This window comes from Herpailurus yagouaroundi, unplaced genomic scaffold (assembly GCF_014898765.1).
Source record: "Herpailurus yagouaroundi ecotype Mexico unplaced genomic scaffold, PumYag 181, whole genome shotgun sequence".
Classification (NCBI taxonomy): domain Eukaryota; kingdom Metazoa; phylum Chordata; class Mammalia; order Carnivora; family Felidae; genus Herpailurus; species Herpailurus yagouaroundi.
The window spans coordinates 34,484,804-34,490,270 of NW_024412412.1; the positions used below are offsets into that span (position 1 = coordinate 34,484,804).

Genomic DNA, 5,467 nt, shown 5'->3' on the forward strand with positions numbered 1-5,467 from the left:
AATTTGGGAGAGCCAAGAGAAAGGAAAGGCATTGCCATGGAAAAACGGAAGAGTCCAGGTGGTGGAATTGTGGGTTCTGTGCCCAGGGAAGATGGGTGCCGTCTGGCCCATGAAGAAGCCCCTGGATGAGTCCCTGTTCTGGGCACAGGCCTGTGTGCTGGCAGAGGAGCACTGCATGACTGAGCTTTTGCACTTTTCAGTCTTGCTCCCTGCTGCTCAGGATTGGTTGGGAGCAGGGCGGGCTTACCTTTCCATCTTGTCCACGGCAGTGCGAGTGCTGGCCTGACCATGCAAAATGGAGATTAATACTCAGGACCCCAGTTACCGAGGGCTTCAGTCAGACCTCCCAGCAGCTTCTCTCTAACGCAAGGAGCACCTAACTCCAGGGATGCCCCTCCTCCCGCTGGCCTTTCCGTCCCCAAGAAGACAAGGCCATCAGTGCCCCAGGAGGGCTGGCAGGCGTGGGCAGGAGGGTGCGGTGACTCCACAATTGAGCTGTGACCCTGGGGTATGCCACATCTGGGGGGACGGGGGCAGATCAAGGAACTGGGGGCTAATCTAGCTGCGCAGATTGGCCCTCTGTTGTTGCCTCCAGATCGGAAAAATCAGGCATATTCACAGATGGGCCCTGCCTGAAATCCAGGAGCGGTCTAATTACAGAGCTACGGCTCTCGGTTTTCTCTGTTACCCTAAATCCTGGCATAAACCATAGTGAGTAAGTCAGGAACTAAATAAACACTAGCTTTCAAGGGAGGGAGGCGGCGGTGGAGGACGAGGAGGGTGGGGGAGGGTGGAAGCTCACCGAGCTTCTATTGGTAGAGGAGGATCACGTGATCTGAAGTGCACTAGGCTCTTTCTGAGCACACAGAAGTTTCTTCCACTCGCTCATTGTCGGTGGGACCGGCCTCCCTTACCTTTTTGGGGCTTTGTTTCCTATTAATCTGCCTCTTATCATGTCAAATCCATTTGGGAGTAGGTTACATATATCGTCTTACACTACTATTCTTCCTGGCCAATTAAGTCACCGAGGAAATACAAAGCAGCCTGGTTTGTCTTCACTTTTGCCACCCGATGAGGCACCCTATGAGGCCCTGGGCTCACCCTATATTATTCGGAGGTGTTGATGTACAGGTGCTTTCTGTCTCTTTGGTTCAGCCAGCTGGAAAGTACGTCTCCCTTTGCAAAGTGGAGCCCAGGGCCAGTGGTTATAAAATAGAGGGGAGTAGAAAAGCTGACAGCATCCCACGTGCGCCCTCTGCCCCAGGCTCGGCCATGAGCCCCAGGCCCCTTGGACGTGAAGAGAATGACTGGGGACAAAGAGACGCCCTCTTGGGCTCCCCAGTCCGTGCACCCTTCCTCCCCACCTGGGAACTCTAAGCCCTGGGCGGAGGCATACCACACATGGCCGCCTCCCTGACCCACTGAGCTTCCTGTAAGGTTTGGGGCGTTTGCTGAACTGTTACCTTGTGTCAACTTTTTTATTTGTATATCGCATCTCTGAAACTCAGCTATACCCCTCACGGCTCATCTCTGGGCTCAAGATGAAAAATAACACTTCCTGAATGAATGAATAAACCCGTAATGGTCACTCCCCTGGTCCACAAGGAGGAGCTGGGCCCTTAGGGGATGTTTCCATGGACTGACCAACACTGGGGAAGCTTTTCAGAAAGCTGCAGTCAAGAGGTGAGTTTATCTTTATGTTCGACTCTGAATCTTACACTCTGGGTTGGAATATCCCGCAAAGGTCATTCGTGAACAGTCCAATGATTTGAGATTTATTTTAATTTTAATTTTAATTTTTTTATGAAATTTGTTGTCAAGATGGTTTCCGTTAATTTGAGATTTAAAAAAAAAATGTTTTCCTATGACAACTTTCAAGCCAATGCAAGAGTAGAGACAGTTCCTGTGTATCTACTGCTTAGCTTTAACAAAGTCAACTCTTGGCTGATTTTCTATCACTTATCCCCTGTCTGGTCTGTTCGTTAGGCCCCCTCCCCAACCAGGATGAGAAACAAAACACCCCAAACAAAACACATCATGTCATTTTGTTCCTAACTATGCAGTGCATATGTCTAGAAGATAACTTTTGTTTGAAATAATCACTTCTGTTCTATCATCAAAGTGCTCTGACCTTTGAGGCAGAGCCTAAAGGCTGATGAGCCCCTTCCGCTAAGCCTCTGTGAAGCCCCTATTTACTAGCACATGGGACATCATGAGTGCACCAAAATCTTACATATTGCTGTCCACCCTGCCACTCCTCCTCTTTTCCCAGTCATCCGCTGTCAGGAGCACTGGCTTCTTACAAGAGGTTTACATGTATGGATTTGGGAGCAAGTCTGGCTTAGAATCCCAGCTCCACCATTTCCTTGCTCTGTGACCTTTGACAAAATACTCAACCTTTCTGTGCCTCAATTTCCTCATCTGAAGGCGAAGCCAGTTCATAGTATGTGCATACTTGGTAGAGTTGTAAGGATGAAATATACTAAAGCTAATGTGAAGCTCTTAGAACAGCACCTGGTGCATAGAAAGTGCCATGGGTTTGCTTTTATTATTATCCTTCGCTTAGTACATGCATCATCTCCACCAACACCGCCAACATCCTGAATTAACTGACAAAGGCAATAACGCGTCGTAGTTATTTCTCAAGGTATTTTCGTACATTTCGTCAGGTGGCGTCCTGCCATAATCTAGGACGGTTCAGGGAATTCGGAGATGTTATTGCAGAACAGGGGAGGGCAAAGATTCAGCCACAATTGGCCCTGTTCATGATGAGGAGAAATTAGAACCAAACAAAGGGCTAACAAAGAGAAAGCTCGTTAAAAAAAAAATAAAGCATATTTGTTATAGTCTATCATCATACATGAAAAAGAACATTTTTTTTTAATTTTTTTTTTCAACGTTTATTTATCCTTGGGACAGAGAGAGACAGAGCATGAACGGGCGAGGGGCAGAGAGAGAGGGAGACACAGAATCGGAAACAGGCTCCAGGCTCTGAGCCATCAGCCCAGAGCCCGACGCGGGGCTCGAACTCACGGACCGTGAGATCGTGACCTGGCTGAAGTCGGATGCTTAACCGACTGCGCCACCCAGGCGCCCCAAAAGAACATTTAATGACATAAAAATTATTCATGCCGAGTAAAGCGAAAAAGGAGGGGCACCTGGGTGGCTCAGTCAGTTAGGCATCTGACTCTTGTTTTCAGCTCAGGTCATGATCTCATAGGTTGTGAAATTGAGCCCCGCGTCAGGCTCTGCACTAACAGAATGGAGCCTGCTTGGGATTCTCTCTCCTTCTCTCTCTGCCTGTCCCCTGTGCTCACTCGTGCTCTCTCTCTCTCCCTCTCTCAAAATAAATAAACTTTTTTTTTTAAAAAAAAGGAAAAAACTAAAGTGAAAAAGAAAAGCTACAAAAAGGCATGTAAACTACGAATCCACTATGCTTTTTTTCCCTTCAGGTATATTAGGCTTGTTTAAAAGACTGGAAAAATATACATCAACATAAATGTTATTTCTCAGTGGAGTAACAAAAAGTCATTTCTCTTTTCTTGGGTTGAAATTTCTTTTTTTAAATAAACACATAACCTTTTTTATTATATTGGTAGCATTTACATTTCTTCGTGGCATCTAATAATAATAATAACAGATTGTGTTTGAAATTTCTGAATGCTGCATAACGAATATGTATTACATTTACAATAAGGAAAGGTTACCATTTAAAAACAGGATAAGTAATTGTACCTGCAACATGGTTCAGTTACATAGAAGATCTATGAAAACAGCGATGTTAATGGGAGAATTGTGGATAATTTTTTCTTTATATTTTTCAGGTTTTTCCAAAAATTTTATTCTGAGAGCATGATGTTGCTTTTAGGTAGATGGTTCATATAGGGAAACTGAGGCACAATAGGTGGGCAGGAAGTCTCTCTGGTTTCATACCAGAGCAGGTGTTCAGTCGTTCCCGGAGATGCTCCCTTTTGGGTCTATTCCTGACCTGTGACTTAAGGTCGAGGCTATGACTGTCACATAATAACGGTCTTTAAGCCTCTCCTCTCAGAAGAAATGGGCTGCAGGGCCCTGTGTGTTTGGGGTGAGGGTGGGGAGGCTCAGCACCCCTGAAGCATCACCCTGGCCATCTGTAGGGGCAGGAAGCCAGCCCTTAGCTGGGCCACATGACAGCTGTGTGTCTCCAGATTCTGAGGCCGTAGCCATCTCCCCGCTCCAGATGCCAGCTGTTAGGGAGGAGTAAGCCTTGCAGGCACATGTGTCCATATGTGATAGCAGCCCACCCAGTCCAAATATTTGGGGGCCTCCCTGATCTACCTCCCCGACAAGTGTGTCTAAACCAACACAAAATAGGAATAAAAACAAATAGAGGTGGGGAAAGAAGAAAAAAATGGGAAAATGAGAGAGAAGTATTTTTCAGATAAAGCAGTTGGATCTGATAACAACCTAGGAAACAGGCAGAAGGGAGAGTGGTGTGGCCCAAAGGGCAAAGGTGTGGGTTAGAAGTCACTGACCAAGAGTGTCTTTCACCCTCTGCCTACCTGTATGGTCCAAGGCATGTCCCCTACCTGGCGGAGTGCCTCTTCTGCAAGAAGCAGATGTCACTAAAGGGTAAGAAGGGTTCCTTGCTCTTGGAAGGGGCGCCCCAAGTGCACGTTTGGCCAAATACCCAGAGGAAGAGTGGTTGGTTCACGGTCTTCCCACACGTGCCTGTTAGGATTTAGTTGTCATTGCCGGACTCACTGCTTCTGGATGCGTAGGTGAGGAATCAGCTGATGGCACTCTGGGGAGGCTCCCGCTGGGCTAGCAGGCAGCCCCTGGCCCCTATGTCACAGACAGCAGCAGGTCTGGACCATCTTCAGGGCAGTCGACTCGAAGTGGTTCAGTGGCCCATGGCTGTCCTCCAGCAGGCCCACGCTGCCCAGAAGGACATTCACACACCTGTCTGTTGGCCTCAGAGTAAAGTAGTCTTTTGGGCTCCCCACCCCGCCCCAGCCAAGTGGAATGGAAGGGGGAAAAAAAAGTAGCAATGGTCTATTGCCATTAAGATGTTATTTACAGTTCTGGCCGTTCTAAAGATGCCCCTGGGTCACTTGCCTGTCTTTGGACAAGAAGAGACTCCAGCAGTGATTTCAAGGCAAGGAAATATGGAAAGAGAGCAACGTTGAAAATGTGGGTAGTAGGAAAGAATCATTCCTCCTTACTCCTTAGCTTCTTAAGTTTTCCTTTAAAATCCCGCCCCCCCCCCAACCCTCCCACTGGCATCCGTTTGGCTTTGCAGACTGATTCAGGTTCTAGGACTGGGCATGAGTTGGAGGAGGCTACAACAAAAGAAGAAGACTTGATCCGGGTGATGTCATTCCAGAGGGGGTGACAAAAGCCACTTGGCAGCGTCTTCACTAGAATAGGTCAGACAACAGGTTCTGAACTGAAATATGTTGATATAGTCTATGAGCACGCTCATTCT

General features: G+C 47.4%; 1 long non-coding RNA gene across 2 annotated transcripts; it reads left to right on the top strand.

Annotated features, from left to right (window-relative positions):
- Positions 1–538: 538 nt before the first annotated feature.
- On the top strand, positions 539–5,166 carry LOC121039992 (uncharacterized). 2 transcript variants are annotated; one of them, XR_005795079.1, is made up of 3 exons: positions 539–715; positions 1,509–1,683; positions 5,062–5,166. It is a non-coding gene; the product is annotated as an uncharacterized LOC121039992 (long non-coding RNA). The 2 variants fall into 2 exon arrangements; XR_005795080.1 differs by having other exon boundaries at positions 539–711.
- Positions 5,167–5,467: the final 301 nt, after the last annotated feature.